General features: G+C 37.1%; 1 pseudogene; it reads left to right on the top strand.

Annotated features, from left to right (window-relative positions):
• The window catches only part of LOC143397127 (14-3-3 protein theta-like), a 29,730-nt pseudogene that overhangs the window by 441 nt on the left and 12,756 nt on the right, over positions 1 to 16,533 (top strand).

The raw sequence follows: 16,533 nt of genomic DNA, 5'->3' as shown, positions 1-16,533 counted from the left end.
ATTCTAGACGTCTGAAGCATCATAACTAATCACTTTGGGGTTGAAGAAAATCGTCCCAAATATTTTACGTACTTCATGAACGGGATATTCCAAGGCATACTCTGTGCAAAATATATGTGAAAATAGTTGAGAGAGGAAAGATAAATTTTCTTTGACAAGCCCAATTACAGAATGGAATTAAAGAAACCTCCTTCATTGTTAACAATCCATTTACTCTAAAAGAACGGGGGTTGGCGGGAATAATCAGAGAAGAAATTTTTTAAGGAAGGGAGAGAAAAAGTGAGAAGTTACTGTTGGTGTGTGATTGCTAAAATAACATAATCATGAAGTCATGAAAGCTGGAGTGAATTCTGTCTTTTTGTGCTTTCCTTGAGGGGATGGGAGGGGGGTCACCAGTGACGACCTATTTGTATTTAGGATGATTCAGGAGTTAGCTGTTTTACTGACTTCTGAAACAGGATCTCAGCCTATTTCATTGGGTCAACATGAGCCTGGGAACTGATGCTTACTCTTAAGGAGTGTGTGTGTGTGTGTGTGTGTGTGTGTGTGAGAGAGAGAGAGAGAGAGAGAGAGAGAGAGAGAATACTAACATTCCTCTACCTTGAAAATACTACCCATCAAATGAGCATGGTATGCTTTGTCAGCTTCATTGTACATTCTCTTCCAAGCAGGAAAGTTTCCTTAAGCAACTAAATTTAAATCCGAATGTGCTCTGGCAAATGTAGAGTAAATGCTAATGATCACAGGAATGTGTCATCAAGCTATGCTAGTGTGAAGGACCTTTCTTCTCTACCATAAGGACATACTTAAGAGCAGACTGAAAGAGTACCATTAGACAGTCAGGGCACCATTTCCCCTTGACTTTATCAAAAACAAATGGCAAGATTGTTTTTTGTTTTAATTTGTCTTATTTTTTAAAAAAGCTCTTCAAATATATCATTATTACACTTCCTTATAATGTTAAAATTTCTAAGATGTCTCTATTCCATTTTAAATGATTACCTTATGTATCAACCTATAGATCAATTATCTTTCATGATTTCTTCTCCAGGAGATGAGCGCTCACATCCATTTAATAATAATTCTTGTTAGTTTTGCCAGGCACAGTGGTGCATGCCTGTAGTCCCAGCAGGTGGGGAGGCTGAGACAGGAGGATTCCAAGTTCAAAGCCAGCCTCAGCAACAGCGAGTGGCTAAGGAACTCAGTGAGACCCTGTCTCAGAATAAAATACAAAATAGGGCTGGGGATGTGGCTCAATCCCCAGGACCAGAGTTCAATCTTCAGGACCCAAATAATAATAATTCTTGTCAGTTTCATTTCATTCAATATTTTCTGACCTTGCCTTCAAATTCTGGATTTATCTTATTTTCTTAGGCCATTTCTACAGTATCCAGATGAGAAACAACAGAGAAGGCATAAACTCTGGAATTCAGAGATCAAGATTTTAATGTTAGCATGTTGGATCTTGACTATATAATCTCAAAATAGGTAGGCTTAAATTCCTGTTTGTTGTTTTGTTTTTAATCTCTAAAATGAGGATGATAATGCCAATCCAGCCTACCTAACTTTATCATTGTGAGCATCAAACATCATAGTTCTGTCCTTTGCAAAGTGCAAAATTATCCTCTGAATGAGAGTTTAGACAAGGCATAGCAAAGATGGCTTATCTGTGCTCCATGATGTCTCAACTGAGAAAGATTCAATGCCTGGGGTGGCTTGGTGGCTGGAGACTACTTTGAGACACATTTATTAACATGGCTGGTAGTTGGAAACTGGGACTTAAGCTGGGGCTGTCAGCCATAATACCTAAACATACCCTCTTCATGATAGCTTCTTCCTAGCATGTCTGCCTCAGGGTTGTCAGACTTCTAAAAGGCAGCTAAAAACTTCAAATGCTAGTATTCCAGAAAACAGTGTGAAAGTTGTATTCATTTTCTGACCCAGCCTCCATCACTTTTGTTGCATTTTATTGGATACAAGTAAGTCACTAAGTTGGTTCAAATTCAAGGAGAGGGGATATAGATACGTTTTTTTTTTTTTTTTTTAGTCATTGATGGATCTTTATTTTATTTTATTTATTTATATGTGGTGCTGAGAATCAAACCCAGTGCCTCACACATGCTTGACAAGTGCCTCACTCTACCACAGAGACACAACCCCAGCCTTAGATCCCACTTTTTTTTTGGGGGGGGTACTGAGGATTGAAATCAGGGACACTTGACCATTGAGTCATGTCCCCAGCCCCATTTTGTGTTTTATTTAGAGACAGGGTCTCACTGAGTTGCTTAGCACCTCGCTTTTGCTAAGGCTAGCTTTGAACTCATGGTCCTCCTGTCTCAGCCTCCCAAGCACAGATGTGTGCCACCACACCTGGCTAGATCCCACCTTTGGATGGAAGAAGTGCCAAAGAATTTTCAGACATGTTTTAAAATCACCACAGGTCTTTTTAGAATAAGAAACTGGCTACTCTGCAGAACAAACTACTCAACCTCCTCTCCCCACAAGGAGATTCTATACCCAATCAAATTCTCTACTCTTTATACTTGGAATTACTAAGATATATCTCAGTATGCATATGAACAAGGCTTTACCTTTTTTTTTTTTTCAGTTTCTGGACACTCCACTGTATGCAAAAATAAACATAGGCCCTTTTCATTGGACACAGCCTGTCTATTCCTGGATACTTTCCCATAAATCCCAGTGCTGCCATGGGCAATGTTGACATGCTAAAACCTTCTATCCCAAACAGTATTCCTGGAACCTGTAATAAGCCAAGCCAGATTGTAGTCTGATCAGAAACAGAGAACACTTCCCTTTTGTGGTATTGTGGGCGATATGAGCATCAAGTTAGTATCATCTTGCATTCTAAGTTCTTACATTTTAGTTAGCATGATGCTTTTAGGTTTTGCTCACAATCCCACTTTCCCCTAAAGTAGTTATATTTACAGAAAACTGGAGAAGAAATCTAGATAAGAAGAACAAGTCAGAAAGTCAGAACTGTTGCTCTAGTTGATGACTTAAATGCTGTTAAGAACATTGCTTCTATGTCTGACTCTCTCTACCTTGGAGATGAGTTCATTTCCAACCAGCATTTCTATCTTGAATTCTACATTCTAATAGACACTAGATAGGCCCACCAGTCAGCCAGACCTGCTCGACCAGGTCTGATCCATGTTGATATGGTCAATTACTGGGAAACAAGCATCCTCCCAAAGGCTTCTAGAGCTACAGACAGGTTCATTGATATGTAACTGATCACAACTTAATATTTTCTTTGTGAGTCAAGGTTACCATTATGAATAACATCCCATGTTGTTTAATAGTAGAGAGTTATTCTCCAAAGTTATTTAGGTGTGAATAGAAAACAATCATAGAATTTATTCAGAATGACTTTCTTATTGAGAAACTCTTGTAATTGCTTCTGTGGAATTCCAAATTCTGCCTAAATACTTTAACAATGGATATTGCAATAATATAGTACAGAGATGGATACTGTAATAATATAGTACATTCAACTGTCATCTCACATTTTCCAGATTTTCTAACTTTTTTCCCTTAGAAGACTTTTCTTCTAGATTCATGAAATTTATTAGGATATTATATTCCTAACTTTTAATAAAGAATCTATATTTCAGAATGTTACTTTTTCCTTACAACATATTGCTTATACTACTCTTGAGTATGTTAAGATAGAGTTTTATGAAATATCTTTTATGTACTTATTTTTTTTTAGAGAGAGAGAGAGAGAGAGAGAGAGAGAGAGAATTTCAATATTTATTTTTCAGTTTTTGGCGTACACAACATCTTTGTTGGTATGTGGTGCTGAGGATCGAACCCGGGCCGCATGCATGCCAGGCGAGCGTGCTACCGTTTGAGCCACATCCCCAGCCCCTGTACTTATTTTTTATTGTTAGTGTCTTTAAAGTTTGCTTTTTTTTTTTTTTTTGTAAGGTGCAATAGACTATATACCATATGTTACCTTTTGGCAAAAATAGGGGGGAAACTATATGTAGTTTTAGAGAAGTACACCTGCCATCTGCAGCTTTTCCCCCTCTGGTTTTAGTTACCTGTGGTCACCCATGGTCTGAAAACTGTTAATGGAAAATTACAGAAATAAACAATTTATAAGTTTTAAATTAGATGCCATTGGTTAAAGTGATGAAATCCTGCACCATCTGACTCCATCCCACTGGAATGTGAATCATCCCTTTGCCCAGCCTATCCATGCCATATATGCTACCCGCCTGTTAGTCACTTGGTAGCTATTGCAGTTATCAGATTAGCTGTCATAGTATTGCAGTGCTAGTGCTCTAGTAACCCTTATTTTACTTAATAATGCCCCCAAAGCACAAGAGTAGTAAGTCTGGCAAATTAGTTACACTGTATTATTATAATCATTCTATTTTATTATTAGTTTTTATTGTTCATCTGTTCTGCCTAATTTGTAAATTAAACTTTATCACAGGTATCTATATTAAGAAAAAAATAGAATATATGAAGTTTGGTAGTATCCACAATTTCAAATATTCACTGGGAGTCTTGAAACATGTCCCTGTGGATAATGGGAAAGTGTGTGTGTTTGTGTGTGTGTGTGTGTGTTTAATAAAATGAAAATAGAATGAAAGGGATGGGTAAGAACAGAGTGGAGGGGACAGAATCGAAATGAAACCTCTGAGTCTATCTTTTAATGTGTTTCTGTTTTAGTCAGCCTTTTCACTGCTGTGACTAAAACACCTGACAAGAACAATTTTAGAGGAGGGAAAGTTTATTTGAGGGATTACCATTTCAGAGGTCTCAGTCCACAGTCAGCTGGCTCCATTCCTTGAGGCTCACAGTGAGGTAGAATATCATGGATAGTATGGTGGAGGGAGGAGGTGCACATGATGACCAGAGAGCAGAGAGAGACTCTATTCACCAGATAAAAATATATACCCCAAAGGCACACCCCCAATGCCTCCTGCAGCCACGCCCTACCTGCCTTCAGTTACCACTCAGTTATTCCCCATCAGAGGATTAATTCACTGATTGGGTGAAGGCTCTCATAACCCAATCATTTCACCTTTGAATGTTTTTGCATTGTCTCACACATGAACTTTTGGGATACCTAATATATAAACCATAATAATTTATGAGAGAAGTATATTAAGAATTTTAAATTTATGAGACAAGTAAATAAGTTTGGAAGGTGCAATAGACTATATACCATATGTTACCTTTTGACAAAAATAGGGGGAAAACTATATATAGTTTTAGAGAAGTACCCCCCCCATCTGCAGCTTCTAAGCATGCAATTAGTTTCATTTGGAATATAAGAAATAATAACACTAACACAGTGCAATATATTGTTTAACAATTTGGTAACATAATTGCACAGATAAATGATTAACTCAAGTATCTTTTTTTTTTTTTTTTTTTGTAACATATGACACTAGGGATTGAACTCGGAGCATCGCACATGCCAGGCATGCTCCTCCACTGAGCTTTATCCTCAGGCCCTCAAGTTTCTTTTGAATGTAGTTTTCTGAGTGTAGGTTTTTACTGTGTAGGATTAGCTAGATGCAACTATCTCCCAGAATTCTCTTCTTTCATGGAAGAACTGCTCATCCAGTCTTTAAATATATTCCCTGGGATGATCCAGAGAAAACTCCCTTCACCAAAGCTGATAAGAAATGCAGTTGAGAGGGTAACTCAGAGGTGTTTGTTGGTTCTCCCCTGGAAGCCAGAACTGAGGATGGAAAGTGCAACTATTTCATTGGGACCACATGTTTAACTCTGTGGTGAAGGGCGCCAGATTCTCCTGCAGGACCCTCCAGTGTGGAAGCTGAGGCTAGAGTCCAGGGCAGTGAGTCTGACTTGTTGCAGTTCCTCCCTTTAGGGGTTCCAGCTCAGCATCAGAGATTTCATTTTATGCTTGCTTTTCCCATTTCACCTCCATGTTTCCTTCCTTTTTATCTACTCTGAGGATTTTAGGATCTAACAGCAGACACTAAAATACCAGCTGCACATAATCTGCTTGATCAGTTCCACAATGTCCTAATGTCAAGTCCTTCTAATAAATCCCTTATTATTTATATTTCCTAAGTCCTTCCACTTCTGAGTAATGACTGAAACATATTCTAAGTACAAAACAAACTACAAATAAATCATTAACATTATCTAGAAGGTTTGTTATTGATAGTGTTATTGGCTTTTGACTATATATTGATTATTTCAAATAATTGAATGACTTTGGCATATTTTGATTCCCACAGTTTAACAAAAATTAAGACAAAAATGTCTTATAGTTTCTTGCCCAGAATTAAGATATAAAGTTCATTCATTGTTTTTGGTTCTTACATTTCTTTTACCTCTTCTAATCTGTAATAGTTTCCTATTCTTGACTTTTTTGTTTATGAGATTTTTTTTCTTTTATACAGAACTAGGGTTTGAAAATTGTCATTCTGAACAATTTTATAGTTATTGAGGGGTAGAGCAAATGAGTGCATTATTGATGTTGAGAATCAGATTAAGAAGCAGGGTCCTTATTGTGTGATAAATGAGAAACAAATGTAGAACAAGGGAAGTTGAAGAATCCCCTGTGGTGTTGTATTTGAATTTGAAATAGCAGAATGAACACAAATTAAACATATGAGTGTGCTCACATCATGTGTGTATTCTTAACTTCCCTCACTGAAAGACATGCTTAGAAGTAGAAATAAATATACCTGGTACCTAGACCTTGATTTTGAAATGCCATTCTCCACTAAAAGTAACCATATCTCCTTTGAGAAATGGTTGATTACAGATCTGGGGCAGGAAATATATAAATTGAGTTTACATAGGATGATCCTTGGTAAACTCAATGGCAAGAACATTATTAAAGACTAGTAGGTCATGTAAAAAGGAACCAAGTGCGAGAGTCCCATTAGTCTGATATATAACACTTGGAATATAAGAAATAATAACAGTAACAGTGCAATATATTTATTTTTAAAAAATTTCTAAGTGCCTAGTGATGAGGGGGTGGGAAAAGAGAGATCGAGAGGGAGGGAGAAAGATTGAAAGAAAGAGATGAGATAGGGAAGTAAAGCTTCTCTTTAAAGAAATTGCTAGTTGATATATACAGTAAGAATGATAGATTTATTTTTAAATCACCATTTGCAGCCACCAATGTAATAATTACTCCAGGTCAGGGCCATCAATAGTTGCTAAAATTTTTATTGGGTGTAAAACACTTAGGGAACAAGACATTTTTATAATTTCATAATGGCATCACATAGACCTCTTATTGCTTATAAAAAGTACACTTTTACATAAGAATTGTGGCACTCACCTCATTAACCAGGTTATCAAATTTAGCATCACCAATAGGAGTACAATTCCGCAATTATGTAGATCCTCATGTGATGTATCTCTCTCTAGTATTTAGGCCAAAATTGCTTAACCTGAGTATAACCACAAGGAAACAATCAAATCCAGGATGTGGGATATTCTGCAAAATTAATAACTCTAACTCTTCAAAATTTAATCTCACTGAGATAGGTGGCACATGCTTGTAATTGCAGCTACTTGGGAGGCTGAGGCAAGAAGAGGATTGCAAATTCAAGGCCAGTCTTGGTGACTTAGAGAGACCCTATCTTAAAATTAAAAAACAAGGCTGAGGATGTGGCTCAAGTGGTAGCGCGCTCACCTGGCATGCGTGCGGCCCGGGTTTGATCCTCAGCACCACATACAAACAAAGATGTTGTGTCCGCCAAAAACTAAAAAATAAATATTAAAAAAATTCTCTCTCTCTCAAAAAAAATTTAATATTAAAAAACAAGAAGACTAGGGATGTAGTTCAGTGGTAAGTTCCCCTTGGTTCAAACCCTAGTTCTGTAAAAGAAAAAAAATCTCATGAACAAAAAAGTCAAGAATAGGAAATTATTACAGATTAGAAGAAATTAAAGAAATGTAAGAACCAAAAACAATGAGTGAACTTTATATCTTAATTCTGGGTAAGAAACTATAAGACATTTTTTGTCTTAATTTTTGTTAAACTGTGGGAATCAAAATATGCCAAAGGCATTCAATTATTTGAAATAATCAAAATATAGTCAAAATATAAAATAATAATTAATTTAATTAATGTTTAATATTCTCATTTTACAAGACAAACGATAAATTATTTAGGGTTGAAATATCATTATGTCTTCAAATTAAAATGACCCAGAAAAAGAGCTAAAAGGTAAAGCTGACTACAGTTCACTGTTAAAGAGCATATTTCTTTTCTTTTCTTTTTTAAAGAGAGAGAAGAGAGAGAGAATTTTTTAATATTATTTTTCAGTTTTCAGTGGACACAACATATTTTATTTTTTGTGTACTGAGGATCGAACCCAGCAAGCACCCCGCGCATGCCAGGTGAGCGTGTTACCACTTGAGCCACATCCCCAGCCCAAGCATATTTCTTTTTAAATTTTTTTATCTGTTTTTTTTAGATATACATGACAATAGAGTGTATTTTTGACACATTATACATACATTCTTGTGATTGTACATGATGTGGAGTTACACTGATTGTGTATTCATATATGAGCATACAAGAGTCCAATTCATTCTACTGTCTTTTCTCTTTCCATGTCCCCTCCCTTCCCTTCATTCCCCTTTATCTAAACCACCCCCCTATTGTGTGTTAGCATCCTCATATCAGAGAGAACATTCTGCCTTTGGTTTTTTGGGATTGGTTTATTTCACTTAATATGATAGTCTCCAGATCCAGCCATTTACTGGTAAAAGTCATAAAATCAACAAATACATGAAAAAATGTCCAACTTCTTTAGAAGTTAGAGAAGTGCAAATTAAAACTACATTGAGATTCTATCTCATTCCAGTCAGAATGGCAATTATCAAGAATATGAGTAATGAAAAATGTTGCTGAGGATGTGGGGCAAAAGGTACACTCATACATTGCTGAGGTAGGACTGCAAATTGGTGCAACCACTCTGGAAAGTAGTGTGGAGATTCCTCAGAAACTTGGAATCGAACCAATGTTTGACCCAGTTTTCTTACTCCTTGGTGTATCCCCAAAGGACTTACAATCAGCACACTACAATGATGTATCCACACCAATGTTTAGAGCAGCTCAATTCACAAAAGCTAAGCTATGATACCAACCTAGGTGCCCTTCCACAGATGAATGGATAAAGAAAATACAGTAAATATACACAATGAAATATTAGCCATAAAAAAGAATGACCGTATGACTAAAGAGCATATTTCTAATATACTCCACTTTTAACAGACATCAGAAATTCTGTTACAACTTTTTGTGTTTAATGTCTCTGCTACTGATTTTCAAATGTTTTGCTTTTATCTTTGACTCTTCAGTATTACAGATTTCTTTTTTTTTTTTTGAGAATTTTTTAATATTTATTTTTTAGTTTTCGGCGGACACAACATCTTTGTTTGTAAGTGGTGCTGAGGATCAAACCTGGGCCACACGAATGCCAGGCTAGCGCGCTACCGCTTGAGCCACATCCCCAGCCCAGTATTACACATTTCTATGAGATCTTATTTCCTACTTCATAGAGAAAATGTAAGCTTTAAGATATGAATGCTTTAGCTTCAAGATCCCCCAAGTATAAATTTATTTGCTTGTTGTTCATTCTTTTCTCCTTTCCTACCTTGCAGTGTGAAGTGTTGCTTTTCTTTTTGCATTTGATACTTACTGTTGACTGTTTTCTTATTCTTAAGGATCTCTTTTGCTTTAGATTTAATGACTCTCCATACTCCTGGTTCTTCTTTTAAAGGTCACGTGTTTGTTTTTTAGATCTGTTCTTGGGGTCAGTTTTCACCATTTTAATTGGCAGTATTAATGCTGGACCCCATCTTTTGCTTATTACTTTTCCCCCAGAATGGGGCTTAGTTCAGGCTGCTGCAGCATAGAATCATAGGCTGGGTGGCTTATGAAAAAACATAAATTTTTACAGTTCTAGAGGCTGGAAGTCTGAGATCATAATGCCCCCATGGTCAGGTTCTGATGTGGGCCCTCATCTAGGTTATAGACTGTGTCATCCTATTATAGTCTTATGTGTCAAAAAGAGAATGTAATAGCTCTTGGGGTTCTTCACTGCCACTGACCCGTACTGGGGATTCAACCAGGTCCTGACACACACTTGGCAAGTGCTCCATTCCTGAAAGTCTTACCCAACCCTTTTTATTTTGAGATAGTGTCTTGCTAAATTGCCCAGGCTGACCTCAAACTTGCAGTCTTTCTCCCTTAACTTCCCAAATCTGTGTTTATAGACACATGCCGTTGTACCTGACACAAGGTTCCTTTTTTTAAAATTTTTTTTTTAGTTGTCAATGGACTTTTATTTATTTATTTATATGCAGTGCTGAGACTCAAACCAAGGGCCTCACAAGCTCCGGGAGCACTCTACCACTGAGCCACAACCCAGCCCACAGGGTTCCATTTTATAAGGCCACTAGTCCCACCCATGAGGGCCCTAGCCCCAGGACCTTCCCAAAGGCCAAACCTCTTAATACAATCACATTGGGGGTAATTATTTCAACATATGAATGGTGGAGACACAAACAGTACTTTGCATAACTTTCTATCCTCTTACCCAAATATTGGTTTTATTTACAGTGATGGCTTCTAAATCTGTATCACTAGACATCTCTACCTGTCCTTAATTTCTTTATCTAGCTACTTAGTAGATGTCTGTACCTGAATATCTTAGAAACAATGCAAAGTCAGCAAATTCCAAACTAAGTTCTATTAATTCCCATTCTGCTTCCGCAGCTGCTTAAACTGAATTTTTTAAAAACTCAATTTGTGCACCACCTTTTGACTTTCTTATTTAAGGATAAACATTAATTTTCATGTTTGAATGTGTTGCAGATATAACAAAAATCAGAGTTAATCCCCATAGTCATTTTTAGTAACAATCCAGCTACTTCCAATTTTTGACAGTAGATTATAAATGTCCATCTCTTTACCTTCACATCTTTTCTGCGTTGGAGGTCTTCTACTGAAGGAAAGTATTTTCCCCTTATAAAATTTTTTTCACTTATTACTTTGACACTTCCTTATCCATCTCTTGCTCTGGGCTTGAAGTTCTGCCATGATCATTTCCCTTCACTTTTATTTTAATAACTCAATATTACATAATTTAAGCCAAATATAATTTAATATTTTTATTAGCCTATATATTTAAGGTTGCCGATATATTTGTCAACCACAGTTTATATATTTTTATATTAAATGTAACATAATGGCTTTGGGGAGGAAATTTTGTGATTATTAAGACCCTTTGTTTTATGTGTGTGTATATGTGTGTGTATATATATATATATATATACACATATATATATATATATATATATATATATATACACTCTCTCTTTGCACCTACACATTGCTCTACTATTATTAGAATTAGTGTGGTTCTGTAGGTTGCACTATTCATATATTAACTTCTCTTGTATGAATATAAACATATCCTGCCTGATTTTGTACAGGACAATCATTCACTCTCTATAAAAGGTTATTAGTTGCTAAGATAGTGAAACAAGTTAGAAGTTCAGGAGCCAGAAACACTATTATTTTAATCAAAATATTGAATATTCTACAATTTTACATTTCATGTTATTTAATACATCTCAAGCTTATTATAAGTACATATAATCCCATCTGGATTATTCCAGATAAGATTAGATCCAGTGATTTTTGAAATGCTGAAGAGAAGATGTGGTAAAACTGCCATTTAAAATTTATGAGCAGGAGATCCTTGGCAGGAGCAGGACTGTAGTGGTGGCAGAGGGCCAGATAGGACCCAACCAGAAGCTGAATTTTACTTCTACTGGTTTATAGGATATTGATACAGCAAGCATAAGCTTTATTACTTTACCTTTAGAAGTTTTTAAATGTATGGATCAAGGTTGAAACTCCCAGCTCTAAACCAAGTAATACTTATAGGGATCTTTAGCTAAAAATAAGCAAGTTAGCCCTTCAACAGATGAATGGATAAAGAAAATGTGGTATATATGTACAATGAAATATTATTCGTATATAAAGAAGAATGAATTACAGCATTTGCTGGTAAATGGATGGAGCTGGAGAATATCCTAAGTGAAATAAACCAATTCGCCAAAAATGTTCTCTCTGATATACAAATGCTAACTTACAATAAGGGGACAGTAGGGAAGAATAGAAATACTTTGGATTAAACAAAGCAGAATGAAGGGAAGGGAGGGGGAATGGGAATAGGAAAAGATAGTAGAATGAATCAGACATTACTTTCCTATGTTTACATATGAATACACAACCAATTCCTCATCATATACAACCTGAAGAATGAGAAGTTATACTCCATATATTATACACTCTACTATCATGTATAATTACAAGAACAAATTAAAAAACTAAACAAGTTAAAGACAAAATGCATACAGTAAAGAAATGTATAAGCCTTTTGCTTCCAGAACTGATATGGCTAAGTATTGAAATAGCAAAAGTGCAGATCATCCATCTTCTTAACTAGCTTATTTTTACTAAGTCTGTAGATATCTATTTTTTTCTTTCTTGGAATTAACATGTCTGTTACAAACTGTTTGTGAGCAATGCACAATATTAAACTCAAACCATGAACAATATTAAAATTTTCTTGATAATGTGGAACTGAGATAATTATATCAAGGCCATTGTAATTTTCCTTAAGATACTTGTCCTTGTAGCTTGACCTTGCTGTAGGTTTGAAATGAAGTTATAGGAGGCATAAAGCTGATTTTTCTTTTTCTGTCCCTGAAGAATTACTTCATTGTCACGTTTTGAGCATCCAGGTAACTGCACATCTTTAGATGTGATTTACTTAATTACTCTCCGTTGAAGAATTGGTCCTAGGAAAATTGTTTTGGAAATATGAAATGTGCTTGGAAACTAAAGATCTTTAGAAATTAAAAGTTATTAAGTTGTCTTTCTAGAGTATAGATATTCTAGAGTACTCTAAATAATAAGCAAACATGCAATGCCTTTTCCCCCCAAAAATAAAGTTGCCATTAAAATAACCACAGATCTTAAGTATTCTGATAGAGATATGTCTCTTTGTCTTTTTGAATGGAAATTAAAGGATGCATGCGAAGGTGAATTTGTCTTAGATATTGACATAGGGTATATCAAAGCAGCTGGTTGGTGGAGAAAGAGTATTGAGAGATGCTGGCAGAAGATAAAAAAGAAATGGAGAGGAGATGCTAACAAGACACTTTGGTGAGAGACATTGAGAGGTGTGGGCTTGAAATGTGGAAAGAACGTGTTATGGATATAGGAATTTCTCTCCATATCTGCATAGAACCAGATCCATTCTGGCAATGTACAAACAATGACTCTGGGAATATCAGCGGCTACAACCTTGGTATAAGTAATGGGGAGCCTATGAAGTGTCCCCTCAACATTATCATCAGTAATTCTCTTTCAGGCAGTGTCAAGGGCAGTGGACAATGGCCAGGTCAATTGAAGAAGATAAGGAACATGGTGGATTCTAAGCAGGAACTAGTTTTTAAACATGTGCAAGACATAGTGCCAATGTTACACCATTCCAGCGTCACCCACTATCTACATTTCTATTGGTGTGACACTCAGTTTTGCTGGAGGAGTGACATTCACTCAGAACATAATGTCAGTCCTGCTCCCTGGAATTGGGCAATGTGGCTTCCTGGTCTTGGGAATCATCCCTTTTGGAGACTCCCACAAATAATTACAGACTGCTTTTTATGAGCTGCTGAGGTTCAAACTATTAAACTGGTAGAAACTCAAACCATTATGATTTTGAGTTTTCAGTTACTATACCCTCACTTTATTCCTGTGATTGGATAACATTCGATCTGTAACACTGTAATCAGAGATTGAGTTAGATAGAACAGGGTCCCACGTGGAGCCCAGGCAGTGTTCCAGATTCAAGTGTATTTGTAGGACTGGTGGAACTTGAGTGACAAGCCCCATTTGCATGAGGGCTTGTGGTAATCTTGTAGGTGGGTCCTTACCAGTGTTAAACAGAGAGATTTTCAGAACTGTATAATATCATTCAGACTGTTCTCTATTTCTACTCATATCTGAGTTTTGGTAAAAATTTGTTGCATTTAATTTAAATCTGTTCGAGTTTACAGCAATCTCCTATGGGAAAAACATAAACGTAAACTATCCTGAAGTAGAGCCATGACATCAGAAGAAAAAAATTATATACTTTTTTCATTTTTTTGTTTCTGGAGATTGAAACCAGCAGTGCTTGATCACTGGGCAACAGCCCCAGCCCTTTTTATTTTTTATTTTGAGACAGGTCTTGCTAAGTTGCTGGCCTTGAACTTGTGATCCTCTTCCCTTAGCTCCTGAATTGCTGGGATTACTGGTGTGCACCACTGTGCCTGGATACCTTTGAGAAACATTACTTGGCAGAGTCTAGGCCCAGAGAGATAGGGCACGTGGCCATGGATCCAGAAATGCCTTCTTAGGGGTTTTGTCTGCCAAGTCATAAAGACAAATGGGCCCAGATGTAGTCCATAGAAAATTTGAAATGTTAAATTCAAGATAAAACTTGACCAGGCCCAGAGGGTACAAGTAAATTGTAGGGGCAGGTAAGGTAGATTCCCATGTCGTCTGCTGCTGTAGTTGCACAGGTACCCCTCCATTAGGTCAAATCTATGGTTGTGTTGTAGGAGGAGGTCCTATAAAACCAGCCAAGGCCCAAACTTGGTTTCCAGAAGTGTCAACAAGGTACGTGGATTCAAACTAAATATGAGTGTGACTGCATTATACATACACCTTTAGGGATGATATATATATAATGCGAACAATAGTGGGCAGGGAGATTTTTCCCATAGATAAACTATTAGTGGGGTTCGACTAGTCATCTACTTTGTATAGAAGAAGTAGCCATAGATGAGATTATATGTGTATACCTGAACAGTAGCCAGTGAATAGGGGTCTAGACGTAAAGGACTGACAGGTCAAAGACAAGGAAACTAGGGAAGAGCATGTGAATAGATAGATGAAATTTGGCACAAAATGTGCAGATCTTCATGTCAAATTTTTACCCAACAGAAAGCATCCAATATAGTTAAGGCATTTGATGGTTAATTTTATGAGCCAACTTGACTGGGTCACAGGCTCCAGAGACATTTGGTCAAATATTATTCTGGGTGTGTCTGAGGGTGTTTCTGGATTTAATTAACATATGAATTGTAGAGTGAGAAAAGCAGATTGTCCTCACTAATGAGGGTAGGCCTTATCTAGTCAGTTGGAGGCCTAAGTAGAACAAAAAGGCTGACCTTCCTGCAACTAAGGCAGAATTTCCTTCTGCTTGACTTCCTTGACATCAGTTTTTTCCTTGCCTCTGCCCTTGAACTGAAACATTGGCTCTTTCTGGGTGTTAAGCCTGCTGGTTTTTGGAGTAGAACTACACCACTGGCTCTCCTGAGTCTCCAGCTTGCCAACTTGTCAGCATCCATCATTCTCCTTAGGTAGGTAGACAGATCTATAGATGTGTCTGGTTGACCAATGGTTCTGTATGATATACAGATACTACCCCAAAGTACACAGCTGAATGTTAGCCCCTTTCTGAGGAGTCTCTGGACTCAAATTGGTAGAAATTTGAACAGTGCACCTGGTTGTTCACTTTCCTTAGAAGGAGAAATGGCCATATGTGTGGTTATTTATCAGTTCATGTGCAGTGACCATTGGTTTGGTTAGATGGTCAAGCACTTGGAAAGAAAAATATTTTAAAATTGGCAGTAAAGAAAGAAAAAGATTTTTAAATTGGGGGAAAAGCATGTGGCTAAACCTCCCTGAATGGGCAGCCGGGTGGGGGAGAAGAAGATATTTCCATCTTATGTGACCTCAGCAGAGAATTTTGATAACCAAGTAGGCTGGATAACCCAGTCTGTGAATCAGCCTCCTTCCCCAGCCAGCCCTGTCATCACCAATGGGTTCATGAACAGTGTAGCTGTAGTGGCAGTGCTGGAGGTTATACATGGACTCAGCTTTCACTGAGTTCTTAGGGAGCTTTCCACTCCCTAAGAACAACCTGGCAACAGCCACTACTCAGCGCCCTGTCTGCCAGTGGCACACACCAACATTGAGTCCCCTTACAACCTCTCTCTCCCTAGGGTGATCAGAGCTACTGGTGGCAGTTTAATTATATTGGATCACTCCCACTACGGAAGAGGCAGCATTCTGTTATTCCTGAAAAAAAAATTTACTCTAGATATAGATTTGCCTTCTCTCATGTAATGATTTTGCGCAACTTCTTTGGATTTGCAGAATGCCTTATATACCATCATCATATTCTGCATAGCATTGCTTCTGATCAAGGGAATCACATCACAAGAAAAAAGAAGTGGGGAAATGGGTCCATGTTCATAAGACTCACTGGTCTTACTTACCACGTTCTCTAACGTCCTAAGGTTGCTGGTCTATTAGAAAGATGAAGTATTCTTTAAAGACTTAGTCACAGCTCCAGGTAGGTGGTAATTCCTTGAAACACGGAGAGAGGCATCTCTAGAAGACTGCATATGCTCGGA

Source organism: Callospermophilus lateralis, chromosome 1 (assembly GCF_048772815.1).
Source record: "Callospermophilus lateralis isolate mCalLat2 chromosome 1, mCalLat2.hap1, whole genome shotgun sequence".
NCBI classification, from domain to species: domain Eukaryota; kingdom Metazoa; phylum Chordata; class Mammalia; order Rodentia; family Sciuridae; genus Callospermophilus; species Callospermophilus lateralis.
This window is presented reverse-complemented; position numbering and strand designations above follow the sequence as displayed.